Raw genomic sequence first — 14,963 nt, forward strand, 5'->3', positions numbered from 1 at the left:
CACTGTCAAGGTCCAATACTAAATAGGCTTGTAAATGAACAGGCTAAATGCATCAGAAGGGCAAGTGTGTCCTCTGGATAGTCATGCAACCTAATGACTAGCTGTTCAACCCAAGACAGTATACCAGAACAAAACCATAGGGGATTTATGTCGGCCAACTGAAATCTATGATAACATTTAAAAAAACAGGGATGCAAAACTACAAACATTCTCTCTCACTGTGGAGAAGCTAAATGTGTTTTGGTCTAATCAAAACCTGGGTTTTCAATCAAATAGGTTGTCTCTTTCTTTCTATTTTACTGTATGCCTGCACCTTACACCCTCTATACCAATTCAGAGGCACATGAGGTGTTCTTGCATCACCACCAGCAGAGTAAAGATTTGAGAGGCTTGATATGAAATAGACTGCAAAATGTGATCTCATCCTACTGGCAGTCAGAGCAAGTTAATGACAGCCTTGATACATACCATGACACACTATAAATGATACAAAGTAAATGTGGAGTCTGAAGAGCATTGTGGAGTTCAGGTATGACGTTATCATAAATCTCAGTCAATAGAATATCTAAGCTGTTTGTCAGGCTGCTACTTCTTAAAATATCCCATGTTTGTATCTCTCCTGCTCATCTTGTGTCACACTGACGTTGTTAATCAGATGACATGAGCATTTGTCCATTTGTCACCAATGACAATTATATTACACCTCATGGAGAGGGCATATGGATTTCAAAGACGGGAAGAATTTGCACTCACAGGGGAGCGAACACGCACGTTAGTGAGCACACACACACACAAGTGCATGCATAGTAGTTAGTCAACATCAATAACATCTACTGACAACTGCCCCAACTCCCTCAGACAGACAATTGATGGGCACACCCCTGGCTCTTAGCAGACTGGCTACACTGTGAGGGGACATAACACAGAGGAATGCCCTCTCCAGCTGGGTGACCTGGTGCCAACTGTCAGCAGCTGTCTGGCCAGAGCCGGATGATGATTCTCCAATGTCACATCCCTGGTGTGTACTGTGCCCTTTCCCATTCAGGACATTACCATTGATCCATCCATCTATGAATCTGAGAGTGGTTACATTGCTCTCAGCTCATTCCTTTAAATTATCAAACAAAGTGGCAGGTGTTAGGCTGTTGAAATGACAGATTAGGCTTTTAAATGAGCAAAATGTTATGAAACCTACATTGACCTGCTGCTATATTAACACATAAACCCTTGTGGTTCAAGTCCCTCTGGAGCTTTTCTGTAATGTCTGGCTTGACCTTTCAGTAAGAGTCAATGAGGCGTCCTAGTTCAGGGGTTCCCAAAGTGGAGTCTGAGGAGGTACTGCAGGGGGTCCATGGCAAGACCTCAATATGTCTATATATTTTTTTGTAATACCCTTTTTATGAATATTGCTAGCAAGAACAGTTTAATACATTTTGTATGAGATGTGTGGAAAAAGTTGAGTGTACAATATAATGTAATATTATTCATCCACAATTTACGTTCTTAACCTTTTAGATGCCCAACACGGGCCTGGGAGGCTCACAGGGATATTTGTATCCACAGTACTCCATCATTGACACATTTATTTCCTACTCAATTCTTCTTGTATTCCCCCAAAATGTTTTGAACATAATGCAGTGTAATTTAAGCTTTAAAACGGCAGCTCTTTCACTCTGCCCTATGGCAAAATGTGTAGAATTGCAAAAAATTAGCTTTAAAATGTCAAAAGGTTCTCTTTCTCAGGGTCCGAGACTTGATTAGTCCAGCCATGCACTGCAGAAGTCATAGTAAAACTGCTTGTATGCTATTATCACTCTAAATAAGAGTTGTGTTCTGATATTCTGAGAGGGTCCCCAATATATTTGCTATCACAAATGGTGTCCCTGTTGCAAAAAAGTTTGGAAACCCTTTTCCTAGTTCATGAGTTTGTTTTGACGACGTGCTGCTGTTTAGTGTTGCTGGTTCAGCTGACACTTCTGAGTTGTAAACTCATTCTACGGTCACAGATTGATAAGGGTCACGGAGGTACATGACCTAATAGTCCTAATGGTGATTCTATAAAAATCAATACATTGTGGATTTAATCTAGTAGACAATTTCTCTAAGTCAGGCCTAGGTTACATGGGTAGAATATCCTTCCAAAGGACACACAGACAAACTAAATCGATGTAGCCTATGACCTTAAGTACCTTTGTCACAACTTTCAATATCATTGTGACATATCCTTGGTGTCACTTGAAAGGCGTTGGAATGTGATACATTTTATATTACTCCGCAAAGAGAGAACCTATACTGTAGCTCTCGACTGTTCTGGGCTCCGTTTTCTGTGTGATCAAAACAAAAGACTTCAGAGGCCAAGCTCTCACTCCTTTCTCCAGAAACTATAGAAATGTGTGAAAAAAATTGGTAGTTGATTGTCACCCGCTGTGCCTGCGTTTGATGTAAGTCGGAAGCGAGGGCTTTTTTCCCCACTCTCTCTCTCTGCCTGTCCCATTCTTTTTGATCAGTCTTTTCCAATTGGAGTTTAAACAAATTCACCAGCCGCAGAATAAATAAGAGAGCAGAAATGCCAAAATAACAGCAAGTACCGCCCCTCACCACCACCTATCTAACACAACCCCCCCCCCCCCCCCCCCCCCCCCCCCCCCCCACACACACACTGTTAACATACACCTCATAGATGTTATTTGCCTCTCTCCTACTCTCTCCCCCTTGCTCTCTATCCAATCAAATGGGCTTTGGTACTCTAGTGCCAGGGTTTTGCTAGGTCCTCCCAGGATCCATTTGCCAATGCCGTGCGGACGCGTTCGTTAGCATCATGTCCGCCTTCATTAGTCTTTGTTTAGAGGCTGAAGGCTTTGTTCCTTTTCCAATTTAACACATTGTCCGTGGTGTTTTCGACAATGTTCTCATCTCTCTGCCTTCCCCTCCCTCCATCTCTTTTGTGCGCTCTCACTCTTTTATTCTCTCTCTCTCATTCTCTCTTTCCCTCTTGTCTCTGGAGAGGTACATTGTATATTTCACCATCAAATAATACTGAGTGAAGCACAGCTGTTGGGCACTGTGTTGTGCATCACATGCTTCTATAAGTGGTGGTTTCAATTTAGTAGGAGGAAAGAGGTTTATTGTAGGATTAGCTATTGGGAAATATAGAGCATTTCACCATGCATTGAGTCACTTCCTGTTTGTGTGTTCTACTGACTAAAGGGTACTACATTGGCCTATCAAACTGGCCCTGTGAATCGTCTGTTTACTGTGGAATGTGATGGTTTTAAGTGGGTGGCCGAAAAGGTACTTGCCGTTGTCGACGACCTTTTTAGACCCACAGACAACAATAATTACACAATTATAAAAGAGTAGGTTATTGAACTTGATGCTCTTCTAAGTTCCATGTTGTTGACCAAGCCCACTGGGCAAAAACTGGTTGAATCAACGTTGTTTCCACGTACTTTTAACCAAAAATGAAATGACATTGAATCAACATGGAAAACTGATTGGATTTGCAAAATGTCATCAGTGTCTTTTTTTCTTTTTTTCACCCAACTTTTAACCTAAATCTAATGGCAGGGTGACATGTTTGGTTGATTTCAGGTTGAATTCACGTTAGTTGACAACTCAACCAAATGCAAATCAAAACTAGACATTGAATTGACGTCTGTGCCCAGTGGGATGCTTTGTTACGGTTTCCATGCTCATTACATGCGTACTCCATGTGTACATACCAATCGAACATAACTATAACTTCTCTCTTTCTCTATACTTGTGATTGTCTCCGAAGATGGCTGGCAGCCATTGCTATCCCAGAATCCTCTTCTGGTGTGGTGGCTCTCACATCCCCTGTCCAAAATTTCCCCTTCCTCTGCTACCCCCTCTTCCACCTCCTCCTTCATGGGCTGTCCTCCAGTCGTCTGTGATCCTGTTTCACAACGCTGGTCTGCGTCCACCTTTTCCCCACCAAGGCCGTTTTATCTCTCCTGCGGGGTCTTAGCAGGGCTCTGCCTGTGGCTTAAAAACACTCAGCTTGCCAGCAAGGCCCAGAGAAGTCTCCACAAATACCAATACTCTTTTGACAGTAGGAAGAAAACTCTTTTCATTGCTTTTTGTTGGTTTGTGGGGCAAATCTGTAGCTACATCAAACTGTTGTTTACCAGTAGGTCTCTGACTCTTCAAAATTGACAGCGTGTTAACCCTTTGAGCTAAAGCCAAGATTGTAGCTCCAGGAGGCAATTGCTGTCTTTAGGTCAAAGGCAAGGTGACATCACAACCTGACTGTCAATGCCTGACTAGAGATGTAGACTAGCGCCCTTTACAAATGTCTGGCATCACACATACCTTCAACATAAGTAGGCAGTGCAAATAGTTTAGCAGATAGCTTACTTCCTGTTCAAGTAAAATAAAAGGAAAAGTATTTGTAACATGCTTTGTAGACAACAGGTGTAGACTAACAGGGAAATGCTTACTTACGGGTCCTTTTCCAACAATGCAGAGTTAAAAATATAATAAAGGAATAATACATGGTGAATAAGGAATAGAAATAACATGTAAAAATAGCATGGCTATATACAGGGAGTAGAACAATATCATGGCTATATATAGGGAGTAGAACAATAACATGGCTATATACAGGGAGTAGAAGTAGTAAGTCGAGGTAATTGAGGTAGCTATGTACTCTACATACAGTATAGGTATTTGTAAAGTGACTAGGCAACAGAATAGATAATAGACAGTAGCAGCAGTGAGTGTGTGTTTTGGGGTGTCAGTGTAAGTACTGTATGTATGTATGAATGTGTGGATAGTGGCCAGTGTGTGTCCATAGAGTTAGTGCAAGAGAGTTAGTGCAAAAAAAGGGTCAATGCGTTTAGTCCGGATAGCCATCTGTTTAGCTGTTTAGCAGCCTTGTTTAGAACTACAGCCCTGTCGATGTGAATGAGGGCATGCTCATCCTTCCATTTCCTGTAGTCCACAATCGACTCCTTTGTCTTGCTGACGTTGATGGAGACGTCAGCAAGACGTCTCCTCTCTATAGGCTGTCTTATCGTCGTCTGTGATCAGGCCTACCACCGTCGTGTCGTCGACAAACTTAATAATGGTGTTGGAGTCGTGTATGGCCACGCAGTCGTGGGTGAACAGGGAGTACAGGAGGGAACTAAGCACGCACCCCTGAGGGGCCCCCTTGTAGATGGTCAGTTTGGGGGATGTATTTTTGCCTACCCTCACCACCTGGGGCCAAGCCCATCAGGAAGACCAGGATACAATTGCAGAGGGAGGTGTTCAGTTATTTTCAGGTCATTCCAGAGATGTTTGATCGAGTTCAAGTCCGGACATTCAGAGACGTCCCGAAGCCACTTCTGTGTTGTCTTGGCTGTGTGCTTAGGGTTTTTGTCCTGTTGGAAGGTGAACCTTTACCCCAGTCCTAGTACCTGCGCATTCTGGAGCAGGTTTTTTATCAAGGATCTCTCTGTACTTTGCTCCCTTCGTCTTTCCCTCAATACTGACGAGTCTCTCCCACTGAAAACCATCCCCACAGCATGATGTTGCCACCACCATGCTTCACCTAGGGAAAGCAAAGTACAGAGTGGTCCTTGATAGAACCTGCTCCAGAGCACTAAGGCAATAGGACTGGGGTAAAGGTTCACCTTCCGACAGGACAGAAACCCTAAGCACACAGCCAAGACAACACATGAGTGGCTTCAGGACATGTCTTTGAATGCCCGAACGTGAACACAATCAAACATCTCTGGAATGACCTGAAAATAGCTGTACAGCGACGCTCCCCATCCAACCTGACAGAGCTTGAGATGATCTGCAGAGAAGAATGGGAGAAACACCCCAAATAAAGGTGTGCCTAGCTTGTAGCGTCATACCCAAGAAGACTCGAGGCTGTAATCACTGCCAAAGGTGCTTCAACAAAGTACTGAGTAAAAGGTCTGAATGCTTATTTCCGTTTTTTAAATGTATAAATTTGCAAAAATGTCTAAACCTGTTTTTGCTTCGTCATTATGGGGTATTGTGTGTAGATTTATGAGGGATAATTTTTTTCAAATCCATTTTAGAATAAGACTAACGTAACAAAATGTGGAAAAATTCAACGGGTCTAAATACTAGCCTATTGGCATGGAGGTGGCGTCTAATTGTAGATTTGGAGACTTGGTGACCCTAAGATGCGACAACACACACACACACACAAACAGGGCTATTTAACCCGGGGACTGTAACCTAAAGACTTTACCCTCAGAGACTGTGGCTTCCAATCGGACCACTTTCCTGCTCTTATCTGGTGAAGAGGCCATTTTAATAGCTTCCAGCCAGTGCCCTATCAGGCAGCTGAGTGTAGTGAGGATGGAGATAAGGCTGACATGGAGTCAGGCGTGAGTAACAGGATAAGAAGACCACAGAAACAGGGGGGTTGAGTCTTCCTCAAGGGAAAACACTGGCCTCAGGAATGCTGCGAAATATTAATAAGGAGACCCCATTCAATTAATTAAAACTAACATTGTGTCACGTTCCTGACCTGTTTTCTGTTGTTTTTGTATGTGTTTAGTTGGTCAGGGCATGAGTTGGGGTGGGCATTCTATGTTATGTGTTTCTATGTTGGGTTAAATGTGTTGTCTAATATGGTTCTCAATTAGAGGCAGGTGTTTGACGTTTCCTCTGATTGAGAACCATATTAAGGTAGGCTGTTCTCACTGTTTGTTTGTGGGTGATTGTTCCTGTGTCTGTGTATGTCGCACCACACGGGACTGTTTCGTTTGTGTTCGTGTATGTGTTCGTTCCTGTTCGTGCGTTATGTTATCTCGTTCAGGTTTGTTCACATCGTTTCTTGTTTTGTAGCTTATTCAAGTGTATTTCGTGTCAGTGTTCGTCTTGTCAATTTAATGAAATCATTATGTCTACATACCTCGCTGCATGTTGGTCCGATCCTATTCCCGAGGAGGAATATGACGAACGTTACACATTGTTCCTTGGGTTCCGGGAGCCAGCATGAATAGCATGAACTATCTGGTAGTCAAATGCTGTGATATAGCCGTCAATGGAATTGACAGTTAAGTGTTTGTATGTTTTGTGTGTGTGCAGGCGTGCCGTGCATGCATGTGTTTGTGTGTGTATTATTATAAAATAATAAAAAAAAAATAATAATAATTGTTTTGTCGTTTTTTGTTGAGGTTTGCAGGTACAATATAAATTTAAATTAATATATTTTGGCTGCCACTGAAAAGAAAAACAATAGTAATAAATACATAGAAATTACCATATTGAGGATATTGTACTAGTAAAATTGGTAGTTAAAGAAAAATATATAGAAGAGGTGGGCCTACACCAATGACCCCCCCCATACCTCCCCTTCCCCATGGGACTGAAATCAAGGAAAGTACAAAATATGATTATATAATATACACTACCATTCGAAAGTTTCGGTTCACTTAGAAATGCCCTTGTTTTTTAAAGAAAAGCAAATGTTTTGTTCATTTAAAATAACATAAATTTGATTAGAAATACAGTACAGACATTGTTAATGTTGTAAATTACTATTGTAGCTGGAAACGGATTATTTTTAATGGAATATCTACATAGGCGTTCAGAGGCCCATTATCAGCAACCGCCACTCCTGTGTTCAAATGGCACGTTGTGTTAGCTAATCCAAGTTGATCATTTTGAAAGGATAATTGATCATCAGAAAACCCTTTTGCAATTATGTTAGCACAGCTCAAAACTATCTGCTAATTAAAGAAGCAATGAAACTGGCCTTCTTTAGACTAGTTGAGTATCTGGAGCATCAGCATTTGTGGGTTCGATTACAGGCTCAAAATGGCCAGAAACAAAGTACTTTCTTCTGAAACTCGTCAGTCTATTCTTGTTCTGAGAAATGAAGGCTATTCCATGTGAGAAACTGAAGATCTCGTACAGTGCTGTGTACTACTCCCTTCACAGAACAGCGCAAACTGGCTCTAACAAGAATAGAAAGAGGAGTGGGATGCCCCGGTGCACAACTGAGCAAGAGTACAAGTACATTAGTGTCTAGTTTGAGAAACAGACGCCTCACAAGTCCTCAAATGGCAGCTTCATTAAATAGTACCCGCAAAACACCCAGTCTTAACGTCAACAGTGAAGAGGCGACTCCGGGATGCTGGCCTTCTAGGAAGAGTTGCAAAGAAAAAGCCATATCTCAGACCGGCCAATAAAAATACAAGAAAATTAAGATGGGAAAAAGAACACAGACACTGAACAGAGGAAGATTGGAAAAAAGTGTTATGGCCAGACAAATCTAAGTTTGAGGTGTTCAGATCACAAAGAAGAACATTTGTGAGATGCAGAAAAAATGAAAAGATGCTGGAGGAGTGCTTGAAGCCATCTGTCAAGCAATGTGGAGGCAATGTGATGGTCTGTGGGTGCTTTGGTGGTGGTAAAGTGGGAGATTTGTACAGCTTAAAAGGGATCTTGAAGAAGGAAGGCTATCACTCCATTTTGCAACGCCATGCCATACCCTGTGGACGGCGCTTAATTGAAGCCAATTTCCTCCAACAACAGGACAATGACCCAAAGCACAGCTCCAAACTATGCAATAACTATTTAGGGAAATGCAGTCTGCTGGTGTTCTGTCTGTGCTGGCCACTCCATTATAGGCACCGGATCTCAACCCTATTGAGCTGTTGTGGGAGCAGCTTGACCATATGGTACGTAAGAAGTGCCCATCAAGCCAATCCAACTTGTGGGAGGTGCTTCAGGAAGCATGGTGTGAAATCTCATCAGATTACCTCAACAAACTGACAACTAGAATGCCAAAGGTCTGCAAGGCTGTAAGTGCTACAAATGGAGGATTCTTTGAAAGCAACGTTTGAAGGACACAATTATGATTTCAATTAAAAATCATTATTTATAACCTTGTCAACGTCTTGACTATATTTCCAAATCATTTTCCAATTAATTGCATGTATGTTTTCATGGAAAACAAGGACATTTCTAAGTGACCCCAATCTTTTAAACAATGGTGTATATACAGTGCCTTCGGAAAGTATTGGCTTTTACCACATTTTGTTAAATTACAGCCTTATTCTAAAATGGATTAAATAGTTTTTTCCCATCAATCTACACACAATATCCCATAATGACTAAGCAAAAAAAGGTTTAGAGGTTGAAGCTAATTTATATGTTTAAAAAAAAAAATGGAAATATCACATTTATTCACACCTTGAACTCAGTACTTTGTTGAAGCATTTTTGGCATCGATTACAGCCTTGAGTTTTCTTGGGTATGACGCTACAAGCTTGGCACACCTGTATTTGGGGAGTTTTACCCATTCTTTTCCGCAGATCCTCTCAAGCTCTGTCAGGTTGGATGGGGAGTGTTGCTGCACAGATATTTTCAGGTCTCTCCAGAGATGTTTGATTGGGTTGAAGTCCGGGCTCTGGCTGGGCCACTCAAGAGCATTCAGAGACTTGTCCCGAAGCCACTCCTGCGTTGTCTTGGCTGTGTGCTTAGGGTCGTTGTCCTGTTGGAAGGTGAACTTCGCCCCAGTCTGAGGTCCTGAGCTCTCTGGAACAGGTTTTCATCAAGGATCTCTCTGTACTTTGCTCCGTTCTTTACATTGATCCTGAATAGTCTCCCAGTCCCTGCCAATTTAAAAACATCCCCACAGCATGATGCTGCCACCACCATGCTTCACCGTAGGGATGGAGCCAGGTTTCCTCTAGAGATGGCACTTGGCATTCAGGCCAAAGAGTTTAATCTTGGTTTCATCAAACCAGAGAATCTTGCTTCTCGTGGTCTGAGAGTCTTTATGTGCCTTTTGGCAAACTCCAAGCTGGCAGTCATGTGCCTTTTACTGAGGAGTGGCTTCTGTCTGGCCACTCTACCATAAAGGCCTGATTGGTGGAGTGCTGCAAAGATGGTTGTCCTTCTGGAAGGTTCTCCAATCTCCAAAGAGGAACTATAGAGCTCTGTCAGAGTGTCCATCGGGTTCTTGGTCACCTCCCTGATCAAGGCCCTTCTCCCTGGATTGCTCAGTTTGGCCGGGCGGTCAGCTCTAGGAAGAGTCTTGGTGGCTCCAAACTTCTTCCATTTAAGGACCTTCAATGCTGCAAAAATGTTTTGGTACCCTTCCCCAGATATTTTCCTCGACACAATCCTGTCTTGTAGCTCTATAGACAATTCCTTTGACCTCATGGCTTAGTTTTTGCTCTGACATGCACTGTCAACTGTGGGACCTTTATATAGATAGGTGTGTGCCTTTCCAAATCATGTCCAATCAATTGAATTTACCACAGGTGGATTCCAATCAAGGTGTAGAAACATCTCAATGATCAATGGAAACAGGATGCACCTGAGCTCAATTTCGTGGCTCATAGCAAAGGGTCTGAATACTTATGTATTTTATTTGTAATACATTTGCAAAATGTATAAAAACCTGTTTTTGCATTGTCATTTGGGGTATTGTGTGTAGATTCTTGAGGATTTTGTTTTATTTAATCCAGTTCAGATTAAGGCTCTAACGTAACAAAATGTGGAAAAAGTCAAGTGGTCTGAATACTTTCCGAAGGCACTGTATATACTACATGACCAATAGTATGTGGACACCTGCTCGTTGAACATCTCATTCCAAAATGATGGGCATTAATATGGAGTTCGTCCCCCTTTGCTGCTAAAACAGCCTCCACTCTTCTGAGTCAGGCACTGATGTTGGACGATTAGGCCTGGCTCGCAGTTGACGTTCCAATACATCCCAAAGGTGTTCGATGGGGTTGAGGTCAGGGCTCTTTACAGGCCAGTCAAGTTCTTCCACACCAATCTCGACAAACCATTTCTGTATGGACCACGCTTTGTTGATGGTGGCATTGTCATGCTGAAAAAGGAAAGGGCCTTCCTCAAACTGTTGCCACAAAGTTGGAAGCCCAGAATTGTTTAGAATGTCATTGTATACTGTAGTGTTGAGATATCCCTTCACTGTAACTAAGGGTCCTAGCCCGAACCATGAAAACAGCCCCAGACCATTATTCATCCTCCGCCAAACTTTACAGTTGGCACTATGCGTTCTCCCAGCATCTGCCAAACCCAGATTAGTCCGTGGTGATGTGTGATTCCTCACTCAAGAGAACGCGTTTCCACTGCTCCAGAGTCCAATGGCAGCGAGCTTTACACCACTCAAGCCAACGCTTTGCATTGCTCATGGTGATCTTAGGCTTGTGTGAGGCTGCTTGGTCATGGAAACCCACTTCATGAAGCTCTCGACGAACAGTTATTGTGCTGACGTTGCTTTCACATGCAGTTTGGCACTTGGTAGGGAGTGTTGGAACCGTGGACAGCCAATTTATTTTACGTGCTGTGCGGTTCAGCACTCGGCGGTCACATTCTGTTAGCTTGTGTGCTCCTAGACATTTCCACTTCACAATAACAGAACTTACCGTTGACCGTTCGCAGGGCAGAAATTTGACTTGTTGGAAAGGTTGCATCTTATGACGGTGCCATGTTGAAAGTCACTGAGCCTTCAGTAAGGCCATTTTACTGCCAATGTTTGTCTATGGAGATCACATGTCTGTGTGCTCGATTTTATACACCTGTCAGCAACAGGTGTGGCTGAAATAGCCAAATCCACTAATTTAAATAGGTGTCCACATACTTTGTATATACAGCTCTGGAAAGAATTAAGAGAAACATGCAGTTTCTCTGGTTTTACTATTTATAGGTATGTGTTTGGGTAAAATTAACATTTTTGTTTTATTCTATAAAGTAATGACAACATTTCTCCCAAATACCAAATAAAAATATTGTCATTTAGGGCATTTATTTGCAGAAAATAACAACTGGTCAAAATAACCAAAGTGTTGTCAGACCTCGAATAATGCAAAGAAAATAAGATCATATTCATTTTTAAACAACACAATACTTATGTTTGAACTTTAACTCAGAAATCAATATTTGGTCGAATAACCCTGATTTTCAATTACAGCTTTCATGCGTCTTGGCATGCTCTCCACCAGTCTTTCACATTGATGTTGGGTGACTTTATGCCAATCCTGGCGCAACAATTCAGGCAGCTCGGCTTTGTTTGATGGCTTGTGACCATCCATCTTCCTCTTGATCACATTCCAGAGGTTTTCAATGGGGTTCAGGTCTGGAGATTGGGCTGGCCATGACAGGGTCTTTATCTGGTGGTCCTCCATCCATACCTTGATTGACCTGGCTGTGTGGCATGGAGCATTGTCCTGCTGGAATAACCAATCCTCAGAGTTGGGGAACATTGTCAGAGCAGAAGGAAGCAAGTTTTCTTGCAGGACAACCTTGTACGTGACTTGATTCATGCATCCTTCACAAAGACAAATCTGCCCGATTTCCAGCCTTGCTGAAGCACCCCCAGATCATCACCGATCCTTCACCAAGTCAGTGTCTCGAACCCACTGTGAAATTTGGTGGAGGATCAGTGATGATCTGGGGTTGCTCCAGTGGTCTCTTCATTTTTTCCAGAGCTGTATAGTGTTAGCATGTATATTGTTTGCATGTATGTGTTGGGCTTCATGGATTGTTTAGTTGTATGTGCTAGGCTTTAGCTGAGATTATTCTCTATGGAGTCAAGTATATTTGTCCAGGCCTCAATTGTTCCTTTACTAGCTCCATTAATTCTCGCTGTCGATAATTCTAATGTTCTAACTTATAATTGTAACTGGCAAATTGGGAGAGAGTGGGGTGATTGCCATCTAAGAGGCAACTGCCAACAGTAATCTTCTCTGATTGATTGAGAGATTCAAGGAGCTATCATCGTGAAGTCACATAGTAGATGCAACGCATTGAATATTTACCTTCATGCACTTCCAAATTTTTATTTTTTACTTTGGCCCAGAAGCATTTAACTGCAGGGAACTCCCACATCATATGAAGGAAAGTGCCTACCTGATTTAGGGGACACAGTGAGCAGTTGGGGCCAATTTCATTGTAGAACGTTTCCTTCGTGTTAAATACAGTCTGTGAACGAACTTGTATAAATTGATGGTTGGGATTACGTGATGCCAAGGTAATATTTTTCCATGTTCTTTTCCATTTAAAGAGTTGTTCCGATTCACTTAGATCTGTAGACCATACTTTTTTAATGGCTAGCTCAGAATATGAGCTTTCCAAAAGTTGTTTATATATTATAGAGATCAGTCCTTTCGGGGGCCCGAAAACCCCCCCCACCTCTTACAGGTCAGTAGAAGACACCATATTTCCCTCTATACTCAGCAAGGGGGCGGAAGAATCATGTCGAAACCAATTTAAGATGGGACGAAATGCTAGTCCATGGAAATACAATTTAAAGTTTGGTACGGATAGTCCTCCCTCTTTTTAAGTTTGTTAATTTTATCCAGGATCGCTTACCTTGCAATATATATTTTTAATCGACACTGGATTTCATCCCAATAGCTAGAAGGGAGAAACAAGGGGAAGCAAACTACAGAAATTCCGTCATGGCAATATTTTCATTTTGACAATAGACATTCTGGGATATTAGTCAATCTACTGAGGTTGGATTGAATTGATTTGAGCTTTCTGTTAAAGGTTCTGGCAATGATTGTATTTAAGGAAGGAAATATATCTATTCCCAAATATTCAGTAGAGACGGGGTATTCCATCATGGTCTTGAGGCAGCAGGGCAGATTTGGCTAGATTTATTTCATAACTTGAGATGGCGATGAATTTGTCTATGATCTTCAAAGTCTTTGGGAAGGTTTGAGAGACATTGTCTTAGTAAGATATTATCTGCATATAATGAGATGATGGGATCCGTAGAATTGAGAAATTTGTGTATTTTATTTTGATTGTCGAATTGCTTGGGCCAGGGGCTCCATAGACAAAAAAAATAGCAGAGGTGAGATCAGATCACTTTGCCTGCTACGTCTAGTTATTCTGAATGGAACAGAGCAGGTATTGTCTGTTATTACTATGGCTGAGAGATTGGCATATATTTTAATCATATTAATGAAATGGAAGCCAAATGCAACCAAAGATATGACCATTCTAGTCTATCAGAAGCTTTTTCTGTGGTCACATTTTTGTGCAACACATGGCAAATCAACACACTCCCTGGGTAAATGTCAAACTGGGTCCTAACGAGATCTGGGACCACGGCGGAGCCCGCACTAGCACGGACGCTTCACTCACGCTCTCATTTGCATTCTACCGGGGTGACTGTACCAGAGATGATTCCACAGGAGAGAGCAAGAAGGAGGGAGGGAACGAGAGAGAGAAAGTGAGAGAAGTGGAGGACGAAGAGGAGGAGGTGGTGGAAGAAACTCTGAGGAGTTCAAAGCCACGTCTTTGGCCCTGTAGCACCCTGTCAACCCAGGCACACTTCCTGAATGTCAGAATACGCCAGACATGAGGGGAAGAGAAAGAAATCCAATCACACCAGTATGCACGTACAGTAACATGCCGTGAATGCATAAAAACAAGGCTTCTTGTTGCTAAGGCAATGGCACAAGCCAGTAGACTCCAAGTTTTGGTTGGTTTTTATGGTTGCAGGCAGGGACTCTAGTCTAGGTCACACAAATCATTTAGCAATGAAGAAGTTTGTCACTCGTTAATCAAGAGAAGCCAGTTCATGCAAGAAACCAGAGTGATAGCATCAGCTAATATTGCACCAATTACATTCACTACCTGCCGCGCGCAAGCCATGCGCTGGAGTTTATTGGTGCCATGCTGTTGCTTTAACTTCTCTAGGATAGGTGGGACGGTAGCGTCCTACTTGGCCAAAATCCAGAAAAAATGTAGCGCGCCAAATTCAAATATATTGCTTTAAAAATCAATCTTTCATGAAATCACACATGAAAGACACCAAATGAAATCTACACATGTTGTGAATCCAGCCAACATGTCTGATTTCAAAAAGGATTTACGGGGAAAGCACACCAAACAATTATGTTAGCTCAGTACATAGTCACAGAAAAACACAGCCATTTTCCCAGCAAAAGATAGTAGTAACAAAACCCAGAAATAGAGAT

At 42.2% G+C, this 14,963-nt stretch overlaps 1 protein-coding gene across 1 annotated transcript in view; it reads left to right on the forward strand.

The window, feature by feature from the left end:
- The window catches only part of LOC129838508 (chemokine-like protein TAFA-2), a 52,171-nt gene that overhangs the window by 1,500 nt on the left and 35,708 nt on the right, over nucleotides 1–14,963 (forward strand). The gene's annotated exons all lie outside the window — the stretch shown is intronic.

Source organism: Salvelinus fontinalis, chromosome 39 (genome assembly GCF_029448725.1).
Source record: "Salvelinus fontinalis isolate EN_2023a chromosome 39, ASM2944872v1, whole genome shotgun sequence".
In the NCBI taxonomy this organism is placed as follows: Eukaryota; Metazoa; Chordata; class Actinopteri; order Salmoniformes; family Salmonidae; genus Salvelinus; species Salvelinus fontinalis.